The sequence below is a fragment of the Herpailurus yagouaroundi genome, unplaced genomic scaffold (assembly GCF_014898765.1).
Source record: "Herpailurus yagouaroundi ecotype Mexico unplaced genomic scaffold, PumYag 206, whole genome shotgun sequence".
Classification (NCBI taxonomy): domain Eukaryota; kingdom Metazoa; phylum Chordata; class Mammalia; order Carnivora; family Felidae; genus Herpailurus; species Herpailurus yagouaroundi.
Window position 1 is genome coordinate 7,901,973 of NW_024412437.1, and position 22,580 is coordinate 7,924,552.

General features: G+C 46.6%; 1 long non-coding RNA gene across 2 annotated transcripts in view; it reads right to left on the reverse strand.

Annotated features, from left to right (window-relative positions):
• LOC121015363 (uncharacterized) overlaps positions 1–22,580 on the reverse strand; it is a 337,292-nt gene that overhangs the window by 24,783 nt on the left and 289,929 nt on the right. For both annotated transcript variants that reach the window (XR_005783797.1, XR_005783796.1), the window contains exon 3: positions 15,831–15,920. This is a non-coding gene — a long non-coding RNA (uncharacterized LOC121015363). The remainder of the gene's footprint in view (positions 1–15,830; positions 15,921–22,580) is intronic.

The window sequence follows — 22,580 nt, forward strand, 5'->3', positions numbered from 1 at the left end:
GAATTTACTCCTACCAGAAGCCACGTGGGGAACTGTGATTCGGGTCGAAGCAACAGAGAGGCAAAGGGCAGAGAGAGAAGGTGTTCTCCTTCTGGTCCAGCTCAGAGCACAGGAGGCAGCCAAGGGAACCCAGAACCTCATGGGTGAGAAGTTGGGGGCGGTTAAAGGCGGGTTGCTGGGCAGTGTGGAGGGCTGAGATTACAGGTGGGTTCAAAAGCCAAAGGGTGATGTGAGCAAAGTGAAGGGGCGGGTCTTAAGGAATGTGCCCCATTTTCCTGGCTCCTTGGGGACTCCAGGCATTCTAACAAGAGATGTGTCGCCTGCCAGCCAGCAGATGTGGCCCATGAATAAACATCCCCGCGGGGCTGGGGGTGGGGTGGGGTGGGGTGGGGAGAATAATAAATATGAAGAAGGTGGTGGCCTGCCCCTCCGGGTCCCCCTTCCCTGCTCCCAGGGCAGCAGACACGCTGGCCCGAAGGGGCGGACTCAGACATCCTCACTCTGGGCCGGGGTCGGCCGCACATTAATCCGGGTGGATTTGGCCATCTTGTGACATAGCCAATCAGTTCGAGGGAGGGGATGGCAGGAACGCCTCTCTTTTCACGCCACAAAAGGATTTTCGTCCCTAGAGAGCACAATGGGAAAAAAAGCCAATCAAGGCGGGATCAGCTGTGGGCTGGTCGCTGCAGATCTGTCTCTCCCAGAGGGGGGTGGGGGGGACATATTGGTCCGTGTGGGAAACCCACAGCCTCAGCTTCTCACACATTGTTCTCCTCCTCTTCAACTGCACCCCTCCCCACCAGCCCGTACCCTCCCCTCTCCCCTCCCCAAAGCCGTTAATGCCACAAAAGATACTTTCCCCATTGTGCCCGGACAGCTGAGAGGTCCGAGCTAGCCCTACACAGCTCTGCGTCCTCTCCAGGGAGAAGGGGCTGGACCGTCCAAATGGAGAGCTGGATGCTTATCATACAAAGGAATTAAACCCACTTGGGCTCTCTCCTGCTAATCTGGGACTGTGGGGGGTTAAATACGGTTACATTTTCATTAGGTGCTAATAGCACAAGGGCAGCTCGGGGCAGGAGGGGCCAGACATTGTCATGCAGAAAGCTTCCCACTAAGGAAGGTCAAGGCAGGTGGGGGTGGGGGGGATAAGAGGTAGGAGGGGACCTCCAGCCTTAAAGCTTGGTGGGGGGGGGGAAGGGGGGGTGTGCTTGCAGTGGGTGTATTGTTGGCCTCAGAGTTCCATCAATGGCTAAAGTCATGTTTTCTCCAAAGGAAACAGGGTGAAATTGTTGGGGAGGGGAAGGGCTGGTCGGTGGCTGGGGGACAGAGCGAGGCCACTTGGGACTAAGTCCACCTTCCAGGGAGCCCTCCCCACTGCCACATCTGCTCTGAGGCTCTGCCAGAGTAAATGGAAGATTCGGGCAGGGGGCCAGGGTGGTGGGCAGTGGTGTGGAGGGGAAAGTTTTGGAATCTGGGAGCACTGGTATGAGCCCCGGTTCTGCCAGTCTCTCGGTGGTGGTGGTGGTGGTGGTGGTGGTGGTGGTGGTCTTGTGCCCTGGAGCATCAGTGGGAGTCTCTGAACCTCAGTTTCTTTTTCATGCAAAAAGGAGATAAAACGCAGCCCCAAGGATCCTTGAGCAGCCTCAGGGAATGGAAAGTGTCTGTTACAATCAGGTGCTCAGAAATGGGACGGGCTTTCTCCCAACTACCACTGAAAAGATATAGACAAAGGTGAGCTTTGATACTGTGGACTAATGTCACTTTACTCCCTCATGGTCTTCTAGCCTCCCTGACCTGGGAGCACACGTCTCTTGTCTTCTCTTTGGTTTCTTCCAGAGCTCCATCCAGAACTCGGCTCTGCCACGACCTTTGTTTGCTTTAAGTTCAGCGCATTCAGACACCACAGTCCCCCAGCCCTGAAAATGCGTCCACAAATAAATCAACGGGTAAGCCCGTGATCTGTTTTCTGTTGGGGATTTCTTTTCCGTGCATTTATCATCACACAGCACAGGCAGGACTTCATGGGGATGCAGAGAAGTGTGCCCGGAAGACGAGGAAATAAACACCCTGCGGGCTGGCCCTAGCCTTTGAGGTGGTGAGTGTATCACGTCTTCATTCAACAAGACACGAGATCATGGCTCTCCATCATTTCTCATTGCACTTGGCATTCCCAGAAACTCAGAATTCATAACAAAATGGTAGATAAAGAGCTGCCCATCAAAGACCCTAATGATCTTGTCTCTACAGTACGTGGCCGGAAGATGTACATATGACAGCACAGCTTCAGCAGAGGTAGATCTGTATTTTTATCGACCTTTTGCACTGAGTGGGTTAGGGCGGGAACTGCTTCCTTCCCCACATAGGATGCCATTCCCCTCGCTCTCACCTTCTCTCTAATACCCACCTCCGCAGACAGTGGTCCCGGATCTGCATGATCCAATGATTACCTCTGGTGAGGTTTCAGGTTCCACAAGGCTGCTTTTCAACCAGAAAGAAGTGCCCGGTCAGGCTAGTCATCTCCAAGAGTTCCCTAGTAAGATACTTCCAGGATGCGATGGCTTGACCAACAGTGGCACCTGCGGAAGGTCTACAAGAGCGACTTGTTTTCTGGAGCCCACACTTGGTTTCAGAGTCTCTCCTGAAAGCCCAGTTGGGATGTATGTGATGGGGAGAGAGAGGCAATTAGTCTTCACACTGGCTGAGAGTGTCTTGCTTGGTCCGACACGGGTCTTAGCACAACAGAGGCTCTCCAGCCACATTCCTGATTTATGGAAAGTAGTTGCAGCCTGGGAGAGCACCCACGGAAGTAATGTGCTCATCCAGAATGCCTCAGAGTAAGAGAACAGATGACGCTCCAGTCCAGGTAGCATTCAGAAAAACTCCTCGTCGCAAAGTCATAACCAGGGATCTGATAACCTGAAATCTTTAATAAGCTCCCTCTTATCTTCATCAAATATCAGATGTCAAATATCGAAACCAAGGAATTCAGGAGAAGCCAAGCACTAAACCAAACTAAGGCAAAACAAGAAGGTTTCTAACTTCAACCTGGACTTCCCCCCCCTCCAACCCCCGCCCACCTCTTTGGGAAAAAAAGAGAACGTGCCTCACCCAACCGGTTAATAAAATTAGAATTCAAAAATCTTTCCAGGTGCAATGATGGATCCCTTTAGAGGAAACTGCTTCCCTGAAGCCAGCAGTGCTCAGAAATTACAACCGGTTTCAGCAATTAAGAGAAGTAAAACATTAAAAAGCAAGAGGCAAAGTACATTTGCATGCTAATAGCCCCTTCTGTAGTGCTGGGAAGCCGTGTTGTACAACAAAGCAGATAACTTTCCCACTATAGCAATATTAACCCTTGGGTTCTCACTCCAGACCCTTGCCCCAATTCTTCTGGCCCTGATTGGGGGAGGCGGAGCTTAGCCGTCTATCAATCTACCCACTGTGGCCTAATGCTTTCTGACTTGGGCAGGAGAAGAAATAGAAAGAATCGTAAGACTTTTGAACATCCTTAGGGGTAGCGAGAGGAATGTGGAAAGTTGCAAGAAGCACCGGGGGTGAAAAGAACGTGAACGTTTCGCTAGAAAACACGCTGGGACGGGCTGGGCAGAGGTGCTGGTGTGAAGTGAGACTTGAATCTGAACCTGGCCATACCACTTCCTAGCGACGTGATGTTGGACAAGCTATTGAAGTTCTTGGAGCCCAGTCTGCTTAATGAATAGGGTGGAATGAGGATTAAATGAGGCAGTGAGGGTAACACTTCTATGGGTCTGGTAACTATGAAGGTGACTCTAACGTGCTGTAACAGGTGGGATTTGCAGTGTTTTAGGAGGAACTTTACAAAGAACTTTTGGGTGCAACGCCTTGAAAAATCACTATGACTTTATTGGAGGTGAAAAGCGATCCTTTGTGCCGCCTGTAGAAAGTTCATCTTGGAATAACAGCAGATAATGTAAAAGACTCCTTTTTGTTTTTCTTAAAGTTCATGTATTTATTTTGAGAGAGAGAGGGGGAGAGAGAGAGAGAGAGAGCAGCGGAGGGGCAGAGAGAGGGAGAGAGAGAATCTTAAGCAGGCTTCGCGCTCAGCGTGAAGCCCAACGCGGACCTCGATCTCACGAAACCATGAGATCATGACCTGAGCTGAAATCAAGGGTCGGACACTTAACCGACTGAGCCACCCAGGCACCCAAACTGCTTTTATTTCTCCCCAAGATGGAGGCCAACATTCTAGGTTCCATCAAAGATGGCAACTGTCAAGAATATACCGTAGGCTTAGGGTAGCTCACAGAAACGAGGAGAAAATTCTCAGCTCCTATTGGAAGAAGATGGTATGGCATAGAGCTTGGGTTTGGGAGCCGTGTACCCCTGGTTTTGACATCCACTTGCTTTGAAACTGCCTGGCTGTGTTACTTTGAACAAATTTCTTAACCTCCCTGGGCCTCAGTTTCCCACTGTCAAATGAGGATGATAAAATAGCATACATTTGGGGCAAGAGTTTTATGAGTAAGCACTCAACACATATCAATTATTAAGGGATATTTCCTTGTTTCTCTTTTGAAAATATGTCCTTCTCCATATGACACAATGAGGAAGCAATGCCCAAAGTATGCCATGCCTTGGATTTCAGGCCAACTCACTGAAATCGAGTAAAGATGAGGAAAGAGAAGTTTCGGTTTGTACACCAACATCCTCATCACTCACCGCAGTTCTGCTGATGGGAAAGAGAGGCTGCCGGAAGGAAACAAAAGTTCATCAAGGGTTGGCAAAATATTAATCTGGAAGCTCACGGATGGGCAGTGATGCGCGTTCTCCGGCAGCATGCTACCTGCGGGCTGGACAAGCCTACCACCCCACCCTTGCACCGGGGGCACTCGCCATGACATGCCATTCACCCTCTGGACTAGATGTACCTCCAAATTACTTTCTGAGACGAGGCCAGGTAGGGGACTGGACGGATGGAAAGTGGGTGGAAAAGCTCAGCGAAGAAGCACAGGTACTGAGGTCTGACTTCAAAAACAACTTCTTTCTCTTAACAGGGTGTGTTTTCCCCCAGCGTGGTGGGTTTTAACCCTGATCGTGCATCAGATTCACAGAGGAAGCTTTACAAAATTGTGCTGGGTCTCTACCCCCATTGATTAGGATTCCTTTTTTTTTTTTTTTCTGGGGTGAGCCCTGCACGTGGGTATTTTTAAATAGCTCTTCAATGATTCTGACAGGTAGCCAGGCTTGAGAACCATTGTCCCACATGGAAAATCTGCTGAGAGTCTCCCCGACCGCCCCCTTCCTTTAAAGGATGCGTTTGATCAGCTCATTCTCGGCTACACATTAGGATTACCTGGAGGACTTTGAAAAAATGAGGATGGCCAGGACCTGCCCCCAGAATTTTTGATTTAATTGGTTGAAAGTGGGCTGTAGGCATCCAAGATATTCCTCCACAAGCTTATACTTCCATCGGTACAAGATTATTCACACCGCATAATTTGTAATAGCAAAGATTGAAGACAAGCCAGACGTTTATCTAGAAGAGATGCGTTAGAGTCTGGTACAATCGTGACCTAGAATGCTATGCGTCTGTTAAAAAAGAATCAGAAAGATCTCTCTGATTGCACTGATATTGAAAGACATCTTGGGTATATACAAAGAAAAAAAAAGCAACAGGCAGAGTAGTTACTACAGGAAGGGGAAAAAATCAAGAATATGCTTTCATATTGTTTATATCTTCATAAAGGAAGACTGGAAGAGTACCCAAGAAAATAATGAAGGTGGTGACTATAAGGAGCAAAGGGTGACAAATGTTTGGGGACATGGGTTGGATAGAGACTTTGGATACTGTCTGAATTTCTGGAGTATCTAAATTACCTGTTAAAAAAAAATAAAGTTCTTAAAAATTTCCTCTAGTGATGCTAATGATGCAAATTGCATCCTGTGGACAAAACCCAGCCTGCCCCCTGTATTTTTTTTTTTTAGTTAACTTTTTATTTAGGAATATTTTAGACTTTGAAAATTATTGAGAACATAGCTCAGAAATTCCTTGTATATCCTACACCCAGTTATTCCCCTATTATTAACATCTTGCATTAGCATGTACATTTGCCATAGTTAATGAATAAGTATAGGTAACTCATTACCATACTTTAGATATCCTCAGTTTCCCCTAATGTCCTTCTTCTGGTCCAGGATCTTGTCTAGGATCTCACATTATATTCAGCCATCATGTCTCCTTAGAGACTCCTCTTGGCTGTGATAATTTCCTGGATTAACTTTCTTTGTTTTTGGTGACCTGGACAGTTTGAAGGGACACTGGTCCAGAATCTTGTTGATTGTCCCTCAGTTGGAATTTGTCTGATTTTTTTTTTTTTTTTTTTATGATTAGACTGGGATAATATGTTTTGGAGAGGAAGCCCACAGATGTTAAGTGCTATTCTCATCATATCATGTCAAGGGTATATGGAATCAGCAAGCTTTATCACTGTTGATGTTAATCTGGCTCACCTGGCTGAGGCAGGATTTGCCAGGTTTGTCCACTGTGACACTCTTTGCCTCCCCACTTTCCGTACCGTACTCTTCGGAAGAAAGTCACTATGCACAAGCCACATCTAAGATGGGGTAGCTATAGAAGTTACTTTGGGGCGACTGGGTGGCTCAGTTGGTTAAACATCTGCCTCCAGTTCAGGTCTTGATCTCACAGTTTTGAGTTCGAGCCCCACATGGGCTCCCTGCTGTCCTCTCAGAGCCCACTACAGATCCCCTGTTCTGCTCTCTCTCTCTGCCCCTCCCCTGCTTGCTCTCTCTCTTTCTCTCATTCATTCATAAGTAAATAAATAAATAAATAAATATTTGGAAATCTGCATGAGACATTCTCCATTTATTCTTCTGCTCTCCATTTATTCATCTGATTGCTTATTTATGTCATTATAAACTCATGGGTATTTGTTTTATACTTCAGGATATATATAACATTACTTAATTTTCTTGCTCAAGCAGCTTTCAGATGGTTCCTGTATCCCTTTAACATACTCCCATCATTGTGGGGTGTTTGTTTTGTGTTTTTTGTTGTTGTGACTTTGTTTTTTAAACATCTTCTTATATTCTGGCACTATAGGATGTTCCAGGACCACTTTGTATATTTCCTGTCCCCATAGAATAATTAGCTATTTCTCTAAAGATGCCTGGATATGTCTTTTTACTGGAGAGGATCTTGGTATAGAAACCAAGATCTGGGTACTAGATGTGCTCATTGTTTCTGGGGTGTCATGGCTTCTAGTTTCTCTCAGCTGACAGAACAAGGAGACATATGCATGTACACTAACCTGTGCATACACATGTATCTATAAATATTTCTAGATGTAATCATCTGTATCTTTGTTAAGCTAAATAGGACTCCAGTTAGATATCTCTAAAGCATCACCACATGGTTAACTCTGGCCTCCTCTCCTTGTTTATTTATTATCTCCCACTCCAACAATGAAAAACCTGACTTTCACCATCCTCCCCCAATCCACATAGTTGCCCAATTCTGGCATACGTGCCTTATGGCTTCAGAATTCTTAACTCCTATTCCTGTAGTCTTGCAAACTCCAGTCATTTCCAAAGTTAATTAGGTCAACGCTTTGATCCTCAACTTCAGTCATTTATGTGCTTACATCTGTAATACACCGACATTCTTTTGTCACGTTCCACGTTCCATCTGGGGACTCCTCCAAGTACTTAAGTCACTTTTTAAAATTTGTATGAAGTCTACTTTCTGTGCTATAAAGTTCTATGGGTTCCAATAAATGTTTAATGTCTCGTACTCATCATTACAGTATCTTACAGAACAATTTCACTGCCCTAAACAATTCCCTGTGTTCCCTCTCTTCAGCTGTCTGTCCCCTCTGAACTCCTGGGAAGCACTCCTCTGTTTGCCATCTCTATAGTTTCACCTTTTCCAGAATGTCCTATATTTGGAATCTTCCACTTTTGTAGCTTTTTCAGACTGTCTTCTTTCACTTAACAATATGCTTTTGATCAAGTCTTTTGATGGCTTACTGGTTCATTTCTTTTTATTGCTGAATAATATTCCATTGTATGAATATACCATAGTTTACTTATCCATTTACCTATAAAGAACTTCTTGGCTGTTTCCAGTTTGGGGCAATTATGAATAAAACTGCTATGCACAGTCAGATTTCCGTGTAGACATAAGTTTTCAAACCCAGTTGTGCAAATACCTGGAAGTGTGATCGCTGAATTGTAGGGTAAGACTATGTTTAGTTTTATCAGAAACTGCCACATTGTCTTCCAAAGAGGCTGTAACATTTTGCAACCCTACCAGGAACAAATGAGAGTCTCTGCTGATCTTTATCCTTGCCAAAATTTGGTAGTCAGTTTTTGCATTTTATTTTTTTAATTAAAATTTTTAAATGTTTATTTTTATTTTTGAGGGAGAGAGAGGGAGAGACAGAGCACGAGAAGGGCAGGGGCAGAGAGAGAGGAAGACACAGAATTAGAAGCAGCCTCCAGGCTCTGAGCTGTCAGCACAGAGCCTGACATGGGACTCGAACCCATGAATGGGGAGATCATGACCTGAGCTGAAGTCGGACGCTCAACTGACTGAGCCACCCAGGAGCCCTCCATTTTTGGATTTTAGTTATTTTAATAGATATGAAGAAAAATGTTATTAATTTTTGATTCTTTGATGACACACTGAGTTTCTTTTTATGTGTTGAGTTGTCATCCATCTATATGCTTGATTTGATGAAGTTCTGTTCATATCTTTTATTCATTAATTGGGTTGTTTTCTTATTTCCTAGTTTTAAGAGATCTTTGTATATTTTTATACAAGTCCCTTATTAGATGTGTGTTTTGCAAATATTTTCTTCCAGTCTCTGTCTTATCTTTTTATTCTCTTAACAATGTCTTTTGCACAGCAGAAGTCCTCCATTTTAATAAATCTGATCAATTCTTTGCTTCCATGGCTTGTGGTATTGATGATTTATCTAGGAATTTATCACCAAAGCCAAGATCATATAGATTTTTTTCTATGTTTTCTTCAAGACGTTTTTTTAAGTTTATCTATTTATTTTGAGAGAGAAAGAGGCAGAGAAGGACAGAGAGAGAGGGAGAGAGAGGATCCCAAGTAGGCTCTGCACTGCGAGTGCAGTCTGAAACAGGGCTCGAACTCACGAACCATGAGATCATGACCTGCCTGAGCCAAAACCAAGAGTTGGACACTTAACTAAATCACCCAGGCCCTCCTCGAGACTTAATTTTTGTGTAAGGTGTCAGATCTGTGTCTAGGTTCTTCTTCTTCAGTTTTGTGTAAGGATATCTACTGTTCTGGCACCATTTGTTGAAAACACTATCCTTTCTCCACTGAATTGCCATTGCTCCCTTGTCAAAGATCAGCTGACTACATTTCTCTGAGTTTTTTCCTCAGCTCTCCATTCTGTCCCATTGATCTATTGTTCTGTTCTTCAAACAATACCACAGTTTTGATGACTAGCCTTCTAGTGAGCCTTGAAATCTGGTAGTGTGAATCCTCCAACTGTGCCCTTCTTCTTCAGTATTGTGTTGCCTAATTGAGGTCCTTTGTCTTTTCGTATATACTTTAGGATCAGTTTATCAATATCTACAAAATAGCTTGCTGAGATTTTGACTGGAATGGTGGTGAATCTACAGATCAAGTTAGGAAGAACTGACACCTTAACAATATTGAGTCTTCTAATCCATGAATATGGTATATCTCTCCATTTATTTAAATCTTTGATTTTTTTCCCACCAGTGTTTCTCATTTTCCTGCCTGTTTCATTGGTTCATGGCCATGTTTATTCATTTATGTATTGCCTGTGGTTGCTCTCACACTATAATGTCAGACGTGAGAAGCTGAAACAGAAACTACAATTCACAAAGCCTAAAATACTTACTATCTGGCCATTACAGAAAAAGTTTTCTGATCCCTGATGCAGAGTTCACATTGCTGAGCTTCTTTCTTCCAACTCTGCTTTCAATGATCTTTCCCTTTTATGGTTTTGGGAAAGACGAGAGCATCTAAAAAGGAATAAGGGTATCTTGAGCCTCAGCAATGAGTTAAAAATTCTCCTTTAGAGGCAGTAAACAGAGGGTCAATAGGAACCTTTATTATCAAGGCTTTGTGGGTAGAGTTTAGAAGTAGATTATTTATAGAATTTATGTTTATGTTCTGAACTCAGTGCTGTTGGCCTAGCAGCATCTCAATGCCCCTCATAGCACCTAAAGCACAGGAAGTTCTTAATAAATGTTTGATGGATGAATGAAATAAGGAATGAACAATGTGTGACAAAAGAATCGTCAAGTAGTTGCTCTGGGGACTGCTGAGGTGCAGAAGTAATATCCTCAGGAGCTATAAAAATGGAGATGAATGGAACAGAGGCATGGGCCGTGTAGCTAGCAGCAGATATATAAAAAGGATGGTCCTTTGTCTTCCAGGGAAGCCAACAGATGACAGGAACACTGGTTTCTGCACTTAGCAAATGTAGTCTTGTGTTGTATCTGTATCAGTACTAAAGCAATAGGGAGAAGAAAGCCTATTAACCATTATCATGCTCCAGGCACCAGGCTAGGCCCTTTACACACACTATTTCCAAACCACACAATAGTTGCAAGGTAGCCCTTAGTATTCCAGTTTTAAAGATCAGCAAACTAAGAATCAAAGAGCAAAGTGACTCCTTCAAGATCTCTTCGTTTTGAAGTAGCAGAGACAAAACTAACTAGGGGAAGAGGTGCAAAAGAATCTTCAGCCACATGTTACCTTTCAGCCACATTCAATGCAAATGCCAGCAAATAGCAGAAGATGTTGCACGGCTTCCTGCCATCATACAGCCAATATCTATAGATGCCAACTCCAGGGATCTCACAAGCATAGACATTATGCTTATGTCCCACATAGACATTAAGAAATTAGCAGACATATTTCTGCGCCCATGAAAGCCCGTACCTACTCCTAGTCAATTGATTGGTAAAACAAGGAGTGACTTCCAGCTGAGAGCACAGCCCTTCATAGCAGGCACTGAAGGAACATCGGCAAAGGGAGAGATCTGCTTTCTGCCCACAGGAACCTCATGCTGTCCTGGGGAGTCTAGCATGCATGCAGGTACACCTATCCCCACGTGGAGAGCCAATGAAACCATTAAAAAGCACATTTAAACAAGTGATCATTACTGCATAGATATATATATATATATATATATATATATATATAGGCATTGACTCAATATGATTAAACTGTGTGGACTTCAAACTCTCCAGTTGTTTGTTCATTCATGTATATAACAAATCCTCAACAGTATCTGATTTCCATTGTCCGATTCGTCATGAAACAACAACAACAAAACTAACATTTTTATAGTCCTTTACAGTTTACATAGACTTTACAAATACATCTACTTTGCAAAGTACCTAGCACAGGAATTGTTATTGTACCCATCTTAAATCTTTGCCTTCTGAGGTTCAGATAAATGATTTGTCCAAAGTCATGCAGCTAGTAAGCCAAGGACTGCCCACTAGCCTACAGCTCCCTCCTCTTTCCACATATCCCCAAAGCTTTCACGTGCTAACCTTTTGTCTCTGTCCATGTGAAATCTGCAGTCCCCAGGGCACCGGGCAGGCAATGGTGAGAGTCTCCTTTTCCTCTCCTGGAGCTTCAAAATGAGATGGCTTCTCCCAGAGGTGCTTGGTAATTTCCTTCTCTTGTGACCGGCAAAACAAAGCGGCTCCCTTTCCAAGAACCAGAGATGATCCAGGCCACCTTTTGCTTGTGGAGCATCTGCAAACTCTGTTCCCACTCCAGCCTAGCTGCTTTGTTTCCTTCAGCACAGAAAGCACGTAGGCTCAGCCGACATCTTCCCAATGCAATGGCCAAGGCATCTTCCGTGGATCTCTTAGCAAGAGGCAAGTGAATCTGGTCCAACTCCAAAGCTCTGTGGCACCAACCCACTGCCTCACCCATCCCCAAGGTACACACAAACCAGCCACCCTCTTCTCATCCTCCCACACCCCTGTGGCCCTCTAGTGTCTTCCAACCAAAGAGACATCTACCACTTCCAGGGGCTAAACAAGGAAGAGGGGGATGAAAATGAGGGTAGACTCCCTAAAAGAACCAATGGAAAATCTTTCACTACCTTCCTTCAGCACTAAGCAACAGCTGAGCACCCAAGCCACCTGGAACGAGAGCCTGTATTGACAGAACAGTTTTTGGCATCTCACAACAGGTTGGCCAGGGTCCTTCCCCAGAGGGGAATATTTTGGTGTGAGCAAATCTCAAGGAATGGCCTCATCAAACTTCCCACCTCAGAGGAAGCAGGGCTGACAGGTGAGCTCCTACTAAGAGAAAAGCAATAGTGCCAGAGGGTGACCGTGTGTTTCCTAAGCTTTGGTTGACGGCCACAGGTGTTCACGGGCTCTTCCCTCTTTTCACCCACAGCGTCTTGGATGTTTTCTGAAAGGCAGGCTGAAGTGCAAGTGGGTGAAATGGATTAGCCACTCTGAGGATGGGCAGGGATTATGACCCAAGCCCCCAGGGTCCTGACATCCAACCACCCATCCAATCCTGTTTATCTTACGATTCAAAGGATAGACACGCTTTACAAATAATGGGTCGGAAACCAGAACGGGACCAGCAAATACTCTGAAATGTATTCAGCAGTGGGAGTGGCTTGTCTACATCCGCTGGGCTCCGCGCAGGAAGGAGCTTACCGCGCCTGGTTCACTGTGGTATCCCTGACACCAAGCACAGGGTCTGGCACACAGCAGGTGACCAATACATCTTTATCGAATGACCGAGACTTTCTACACCTTCTCTCTCCTGGAGTCGAGGAGCACTAACGTGGTCGTTAACAACAGAACTTGGGCCGACGTGGTCAGAACACTGAATCAGAATGCAGGAGGGGCCTGGTGAGGGCGGAAGGTGGGGACAGCCAGCGGTCGCCGAGCTCAGAGCCTCGCACCCTCTCGACTGGAGGGACCAGCCCGCTGATGCATTAAGGCAGTCCAACTAAGAATATTCTCTGCAGGAAGGAAGGGTCTTGAGTCACTTCAAAGCAGGCGATTGGTTCCGTCTGTGATTCAGGATTCCAGATGAGTCACTCTAAACATGAACTTGTGAAAAAACTTAGAGTAATCGAGCAGATTCTTCCTCCAGGAGCTCTGAGAGAGAAATCGTTATTTTATGGTAGGTATTAGTATCGCTGTTGTTGGTACTACCATTACCGCTACGATTGTTTGTTCTTTTGGTCTAACTCACATTTCCCTTCGGTTTAAACTTCGTACTGGAACTGCTCAGGAGATCCCGAAGGAAGCTCGCCCCCATCCCCCAAATGTGTTTGAAGCGATATGCATGAATCTATAGAGAGAGACAGATCTCAGTCCCAAGATTGAGCTTAAGTACTGCAGCTGCAGGTTATAAGCCCATAAATAAAGTTTATGGTTAAACTGGCCTGACCTGGCTTTGCCCCTAGGTACAGAAGCAGTATCTTGTCATTAGTATGCAGAACACATCAGCCTAATGTCTGCTCATTTGTTCTCAAGCCACTCTGCTCTATAAATCTTTTGGCGAGGGCGGAGTGGGGGGGTGAGGGGGGCAGAGTGAGGGGTAGACGGAGAAAGGGTCAGAGGAGGGAGGGGTGCGGGCTGCTCCGAGTTTCACCGCTGCAGTCCAACAGGCGGCCGCCGGCTCACGTGCTTGGTAGAGGGGAAAGTCACAAGTCACATAAAATAAAGTATTTTGTTTGTCCAGCGATAGGTGAAGAAGTAGGAGGCTGTGGGAAATCTAATTTGTAAGATGAGAACAGTTTCTCACTCTCCGAGTTCCAAAAACAAGTGCAAAGTTATATATCATAGGATTTTACTGACAAAGCAAAGTCCCCCTGCCTTTGGGGTTGCTTATTTTTGCCTTTTGTTTTGTCCCTATTTTCTTGTGTGTTTGGTTTTTGGTTTTCCTTTTTTAAAAAAGGTTTTTCTTTTCGTTGTTGTTCTGGTTTGGTTTTTGTTTGTTTGTTTGTTTTTTGTTTTGGTTTGGTTTTGCATTCTAAGGAAAGGACTGGATTTTGCTCACCCACACCACATGGGGGGCTCTTAGAGAAGCAGGTGGGGAGTTTTCAGTATTTCCATCCTTGGCAGGCTAGCAAGCTGCTGAGTGTGAAGGCTCAGACCTTGGTCATCTCTGCTGAGGGCTACATGAGAATAAAACGGGGATGAACAGGCACACAGGAGGGCTGACCTTGGAAACCGCCCTGAACCAGAAGCTACTGAAAATTGATTTAATTTGTAGAAGGTGAGCCTTTCTTCTTTGCTAGGATAACTTCCAGTCCGGAATAAATCCTGACTTTGGGAGTATCTTGCCTGGGGACTCTGGCGTTGGGGACTGGGAAAGAGGTGGGCTCCGGGAGTAGGCCAGGCCCGATATTTGTGCCTCTTGAGGGCTTTCCAGTTTCCCACTGGGCAGCAAGCAAGAGGACATCTCACCTTCAGCCTCCAGCCAGGCATAAGGAACTTTCCTTGGCACATCGGAAAGGTGTTGCAGGAATCAGAACAGAGCCTTAAATGACTCCCGTCAGGGAGGGATGGTGGCCAGAAAGGGCAGGAAGCTGGAGAGGAGGGCTCAGCCCCACGTTGTGTAGACTGCCCATCTCCCAGCATCCTTCCATGCATGAAAGGTGGTTAAAATGAACCCAGGCTAGCCTTGAAGGGGACATCATGGGTCTTACAGCCTCAGGGCACTGAGTGGAGGAGGGAGTGGGATTACAGGTCCCAGGCTAGCTCTCCAATTCTTGATGACGCTGCCCAGGGACCTAAGGTTACTTATAGGCTGAATGTTTATATTTAAACCTCAGGCCCTCTATTTTATTATTATTATTTTAAAAAATTTTAAGTTTATTTGTTTATTTAGAGAGAGAGAGAGAGAGAGAGAGAGCACATGGGAGGGCAGAGAGGGAGGGAAAGGGAGAATCCCAAGCAGGCTCTGCACTGTCAGCACAGAGCTAATGAGGGGCTTGACCTCACGAACTATGATGTCATGACCTGAGCCAAAATCAAGAGTCGGACACTTAACTGACTGAGCCAACCAGGCACCCCAATTATTATTTTAAGTGGAGCATGCAACTCTGATCTCAGGGTCGTGAGTTCAAGCCCCACGTTGGGCGTAGAGCTTCCTCAAGCCCTTTACTTTAAAACTGGTTTCTCCTTCACTTTGGAGTTTCTCAGCTGCAGCACTATTTACATTTGGGACCAGATCATTGGTGCGTGTGCATGTGTGTGTGATTTTGCGTGTGTGTGCACTGTAGGATGTTCAGCAGCATCCCTGGCTTTTACCCACAAGATGCCAATAGCATCCCCCACCCGGTGGTGACAATCAGAAAATATCTGTAGACATGGCCAAATGACCCTTGGGGGCAAAATCACCCCCAGTTGAGAATCACTGCTCTTCCCCCTTTTGCCTCCTCCAGGCAATGCCATCAACCTGACCATGCTGGCTCCCAGGGCCTTCCATGCACAGGCAGGAGAAGCAGGGCCCTGGGGCTCATAGCGAAGGAGGAAATACAAAGAAGCATGCCCAGTTCCTGACCTCAGGAAATCTGTCGCCCCAAAGTGCTTTTAAATTCATCCTCAGAACTTAGACCAAAGAGAGACAAGAGAAATGGCTCTTCGGGTAGGGCTGTCAGATTTGGCAACCAGAACAGCAAGGAATGCGTGTTTTCGTATAAGTGTGTCCCATGTCATATTTGGGATATACTTACACTAAAAAAAAAAAATTACTGGTTATTCATCTGGAATTTGAATTTACCTGGGGATCCTGTACCTTATTTGGCAATACTCACTTCAGGCGGTGGTGATCACCTAAGGAAAAAAACCCAGAGCGATGTTCTCATGGTGCAGAAATATTCCATTTTCTTGGAGCAGGATTTGACCTGTAATTGAAAACAAAAAAGGCAGATCTCCCCTTAATCCCACTGAGGCGCTCTCAGAATTCAGGCGGGACTGGAAGACCAGGGGACGTCTGCGTGGTTGTCTAGACCTCTCTCCGTCTGAAAAAGTAGCCGCTGCTCCCCGCTGGTGGTCCTATTTGCACACCCGCCTTGGAGAATCTTGCCCTGGAACTGGCTACCGAGAGGAAACATGGACTGTGGGTGGGCGAGTCTCTGCCAGGCTTTATCTGGAAGGGGGAGATGTGGCCACTTCATAAACCCACCCGTAAGAGGCACTTTTCCTGCTGGAGCCAGAGGAGCGGGGGCCGGGGTGGGGGGGGGGGATCTTCACTGGCCTTTTCCTCTGCCATCAATCTTTTTCCTCTTTGAAGGAGAGGCGCCATGACTCATGGCCCGGCAGAGTGAACTAAGGGGAAGACGGCCAGAGGAAGAAGAGGGCACCTAACTGGCAGGTGAAGGCCTCTGGGAATCCGGGGGAGGGGGGAGCAGAGAGGGCCAGTCCCGGAAGGGAAGGGAAGTTCATCAAGGCCGGGCCCCAGAGTAAGCTCAAAGCTGACCATGAGTCAAGCTGAGCAAACCTGGCTCTCAGAGTTTCAGGGGAGCCTCCACGTGGGGAGGAGGGAACAGGAAGACGCAGGTGCTTAGGCAGATCCTTCAGGGCCATTGAAACCTCCCGTCTGTGTCTGTGCGGAAGGACGGTGTTGTGGCCACAGCTGGGGTCCGGGACCACAGTTCAATCTTAACCTGCCTGACTCACCTTCCCATACACATCTCTGTCTCTTCATTTGTCAAGTGAAGGGGCTGATCCCACATGATTTTTATAATCTCTCTGATTGTCAAATTCTGCTCTGCTTTTCTTTCCATTTCCCGCTACAAGCTTGGGGTGTTCTGCTACTTACTTCCTTTCGTGAAAATCTGAAGCTCTGAGAAACTGTAGGGAACCCTTGGACCCTAAGATTTCCTTAGGGAAGATGATGCAAAGGAATACTGTGTCCAAAAAGAAAACACAGTCCCTGGAGGATTAGCACCCCTAAGTGGTGAGCGGGGCGGGGGGCACCCCTCAATAACAGTGTAACCCAAGGGAAGCAGGTCACTTCTGACACTCAGTGATACCCACCTGTAAAATGGAGGAGTAATCCCTACAGTTTATTGGGACAACAAATGAGACAGCTGCTAGGGAAGCATTGTTAAAAATAGAAAAGCTGTACGCATATTATATCTAATAATACACACGTGTGGCACGCACACACGCACACACGCGCACACACACACACACACACACACACACACACACAGGGCGGCGTGACTCCAGCGGTCTCTAGCCGTTAAGAGTGGAAACAGAATAAGAGCGTGTCTGGGAAGGGAGGGGGCCAGGTCTTTGGGAAGCTGCTGCCAGTCTGTCTTTCCTTCAGGACAACAGCTAAATTCCAGAGCCTCATCAGACGGGCCCTCCATGTCTTAGTAAAACTAAACTGGCAAGCGTGACCTCCCCTTGGCGGTTCACCTTATTGAAGCTGTCTGGTAGGTGAGACATTTATTAACATGGATGGACTGCCTACCGTGAGGGCCCCACTGCGGAGGGCTCAGCGGAATGAATTCCTTCCCCAGATGCAATAAGTCTCTGCTTCAATATGGAATTTGATCAAGTCCTCCTTGCCGAAGGGCCTTGACTGAAGGAAAGCTGTGTTTTTGACATGGGAATAGTCAATCCATGGGGCTATAGAGCTGTAAATGTGAACTCCAGTCCTGGGAGGCACGCGGTTCCAGGATTCTGGACAGGCCACTTCAAACTCAGTTTCCCATCTGGGAACTGGATTAAAACTGTCCACAGTAAGAATGGAGATGGGAAGGGAGAGCACTAAAAATTTCACCGAGTCAATCCGTTCGAATGTTGGATGGGTCACAGATCAGTCTCTCTACTGGAGACCCAGGGCACACACCCACAGTTAAGATGAAATATTCGGGAAAAATCTCAGAACCAGCTTAAGCAGTACTGCGAATGTGTTAGCTATCTATTGCTGTGTAACAAGTGATCCTAAAATTTAGCAGCTGCGGACAACAAACACTTACTATCTCAGAGTTTCTATGCGTCAGGAATCTGGGCTCAGTGCAGCTGGGTGCCCCAACTCTCACAGAGTGGATTCATCTCCAGCCTTGACCCAGGGAGTAGGGGAGGATATCAGCTTCTAAGGTCACTCGCATAGCCACTGGACGGAGGGTTTCAGGTCCACAATAACTGTTAGCCTGAAGCCTCCTTCAGTTCCTTGTTGTGTGGGCTTCTCTGGAACATGGCTCACAACCTAGTTATTGGTTTCCCTTACAATGAGGGAGGGCAAATGTGATGGTTAAGTGGATACGTCAACCTGGCTGTACCATGGCGCCCAGATATTTGGTCAAATATTTAATCTGGACGTTTCTCTGAATGTGTACATTGGGTGAGATTAACATTTAAATGGGTGGATTTTGAGTCAAGCTGATTACGTCTGTAGTATGGGTGGGCCTCATCCAATTATGTGAAGGCCCTAACAGAGCAAAGACTGACCTGCCCACAGAAAGAAGATGTTCTGCTAGCAGATGGGCTTTAGACTTGAACTCTTCCCTGAGGTTTCAGCCTGTTGGCTTCCTCCATCAGATTTTGGACTCACTGAACCTTTGCAATTGCATGAACCAATTCTTTAAAATCAATCAATCAATCAATCAATCAGTCAATCATCTACCTATCAATCAGCTATCCATCTGTCCTGTTATTTGTTTCTCTAGCAAACCCTGATTAATACAGAGAGAATGAGAGAGCAAGCAAGGTGGAAATCCCAGACTTTTTGTAGCCCAATCTTGAAAGTGAAACCCCATCCCTTTTTTCCCCAATTTTTTTTATTGTGGCAAAATACACATAACATAAAATTTGCTGCTTAAACTGTCTCTCAATCTACAGCTCAGTAGTATTAAATCCCTTTATAATGTAGTGTCACATCACCACCATCCATCTCCAGAACTTCTTCATCTTCCCCATCTGAAACTCCCCGTCCATTAAACAATAAACTCCTTTCCACACTCCCCTGACACACCCCCCCACCACTCCTAGCAACCACCACTCTATTTCCATCTCTGTTTGACTACTTTAGCTACCCCATGTGACTGGAAAACAGTCCTTTCGTGGCTGGCTGCTTTCACTTAGCGTTACGCCCTCAAGGTTCATCCGTGTTGTAGCAGGTGTCAGAATTTCCTTCCTTTGTTAAGGCTGATAATATTCCTTTGTTTGGATAGACCACGTTTTGCTTATCCACTCATCTGTGACACCCATCAGCTTTTGCTGTATTCTACTGGTTAGAGGTGAGTGGCTGGGTCCAGCCCACCCTCAAGGGGAGGGACTTACGAAGGGTGTGCATGCCAGGTGACAGGGATCACTGGTAGCCATTCTCAAAGCTGCCCACCCCAGCAGGTGTCAGGGGACAAACTAACACTCTTATGAAGCTTATCAGCTCTATGATCTTGGGGCAAATGATTTAACCTCCTCAAGCCTCATTTTCTCATCTGCTATAGGTAGGGAGGGTGGGAGGGAGGGAGGAAAACAAAAAACCTCTTACAGTGATTCTATTGTGCAGTCATGGTCATAAGGAGTGAAGATGGCATTGTAGCAGGGGGACCCTGTGTTAGTTTCATCCCTCAAACACAGCTAGATTGACATCAAATCGTTTTGAACACCCAGGAGATCGATCTGAGGATTAAGAGGACAATCTGCATAATGTGAGGCCGTCATGGTCAGGATCTACTGCATAGAGTAGGGGTTAGCAAACTATGGCCCATGAGCCAAATGGCCCACCACTTGATTTTGTAAATAAAGTTTCATTGAAACATAGCTACATTCATTCACTTAACACATTGTCTATGGCAGCTTTCTCACTACAGTGGCAGAGTTGTATAACTGCAACAGAGACCACATGGTAACTATCTGGCACTTTACAAAAAAAAGGACTTTACAGTGGTCCTTAAACTTTGGCGGATATCAGAATCCCCAGGGAACTTTATAAAAACGCAAAGGCCCGGGCCCTTTCTTACTTCCACAAGCCCAGGCCTCTGAGTCTTTACTGGACCTCTGAGGGAGCCTACATACTAGAGTCACTACCCGGACTGATGAGGGAGACCAGGAGAAACACCACCCACAGTTGCCTATCGGCAGACACTGGGCTAAAGTTCTGAATGATGACCTCTCATCTCTGTCTCTCTCTATGACGGTCTTCTGCCCCATGGAGCTACCGATTCAAACAGGCTTATCTCCCCAAATGGAGATGTCACACGAATCATTTCAGCTCCTCATGAAACCGTGGCACGATGCCGTCCCACACGGTTCCCTGAATCACAGCCTCTGCGTAGGCAGAGGCCGCATCGCTGGCTGCAGTCATGCAACTGGGGCGCAACGTGGTCAGCGTGCAAGAGCTGGTTGTGTTCTTGCACAGGATGCGTAAAGCCCACACCTTTGTTCTTACCACTATCTCCTCTGCGGGGTTTTGTTCATGGGAATAGCCCTGACACATGTCCAATGCAAAGGCTGTTACTCTGGTTCGGGGGCTCTCGGCCATGACCATGCATCATTAGAACCCCTACGGAGTTTCAAAGAACTAACCAATAATCTGATGCTTGGGCCACACTCTTGGGGAACTCTCATCTGGCAGGTCTGGGGTGGCAGGTAGGCAGCTGATTGTAATAACGCAGTCACCTGGCCTGGGAATCGTTGTTCTAGACTCTAGAATCTAGAGCAGTGATTTCCAAACATTACCACGCATCAGACTCCCCTGGAGGGCTTGTTAAAACACAGATGGCTGGGCCCCACCCTAGAGTTTCTGGGAGTTCTGGGGTGGGACCCACGAATTTGCCTTTCTAGCAAGTTCCCAGGTGTTGTTGCTGAGGCTGCTCTGGGGACAAGACTGTGAGAACCACTATTTTAGGACATCATGAGGTCTGACGGTGGAAGGGACTGGAACGGATGGAGCATGGGCTGCACTGGGGGCATTTGGGTCCTGTGGTAAAGCCACTGGCAAGTCAGTCCCTCCAGGTCTCTGCTTTGTTGTGTGTGGATACCAAGTCCACTGGGGGCCCAACGAGGTGACATAATATCTGCTGATCTCCAGATAATTCCCCGCGGAAGGCACCGGGAAAAGATCAAGGATGATGAACAAAGGATAGGCGAAACAAAGCCCAGGAAAACAAAGCAGTTCAAAATTGAAATTCCTCAAAGCTTCTTTAAAACCCACCACCAGTGGGAACCTGAAAGTGTAATTACATAACCCATGAATATAATTAGGCGCTTCCCTTCTGTCCCCACCCACTTCTCTCAGGCTTTGGGTACGGGAGAAGGAGGAGGGGGTCCTGAGAGCCTCCAGACTCACAACATAACACCCTACATTCCCCTGCTCTTATAAACCTCCTCAAAAAACAGTACTTGGATCTGGCTGGAGCCAAACCCCAGAGCTTCTTGTCCATCAATTAATATTTATTGGGCCTTCACAATGAGCTAAGCAGGCTTATAAAAGACAACAGTTCCTGCAGACTGTTATTAAGCCGAAAAAGAACAAGCACCTCGCCTTCCTTTTCACAAGGTGTTGGCAGCTGGGTGGTTGTGTCTGGGTCAAAATGAACATTCAACCACTCAGCCCACAAAAATTTACTGAGCACTCGCCATGTTGCAGACACTCTTCTAGGCACTGGGGGTGTGGCCGTGAGCAAAACAGACAGAAACCCCTGCTCCAAGTAGCGGGCAGATGAGACGGAGTCTCTAAGAAGCTTGGGGACAGAGGCTGGTGTCCGATCTCTACACATGTGGCACCCCAGTCCTGCCACTGGGTCAGCCGGTCTGCCAGGAAACCGCTCATTTAAAGAAAAATCCAAAACTGTTTACTTTATGGGCTCTTTTCCAAAACATAGACATCTATGATCTCGAGGCCCTATGGGGTCTGACTTTAGGCACATTTTCTTCATGAATGAATTGGACGCTCATTGGATCTCCAGATCTCTTGCCCAAATAAAATATTCATTCTAAAGCCATTTGGAGCCCAAACACCAGAAACTCTCTGGAGCATCATCTCCTCAGCAGCTCGGTTCCTCAGAATCTGTGTGTCCGTTAAGAGGCTGCCCCGACCCTCGCCGGAAGCTGTGGCTGTTCCGGGTCAATGGTGGCTCGTTGACCCCTTCCCAAAAGGCACTTGTAGTTTTACAGTGTGTTGTGCCCTTCTTAGAAGGTGGTTGGGTACCAGAGAGCCCGTATCTCAGCCTGGCTGGTGGATCCCAATCGGGATCCCGTGAATAGAAGCTTCCCAGAGACAGGTACCATTTGCTGTGTCCAGCGTGGCAAACTTAGCATCTAGCAGCTTTCCTGGAGCCCAACAGGCGAGTGTCGGAAAGGAGGAGCGAATAAACGAATCAGAAGCACCTTGTGGACCTTTGTAGTCCCACGAGGCTTGTGCCAGGAACCTTCTCCACCCTCATGTTTGTCATATCGACCTCACGGAGGACATTCGCTGAGCCCGTGGCGCATGGAGGTGAGACATGAGACCAGGGTTGTAATTGGAGACCCACAGAAGGGGATCAACAGCCACTGGAAGATCTAGATAATTGTTCCACGGGGGCTGGGGGGGTGAACGGAGGGCA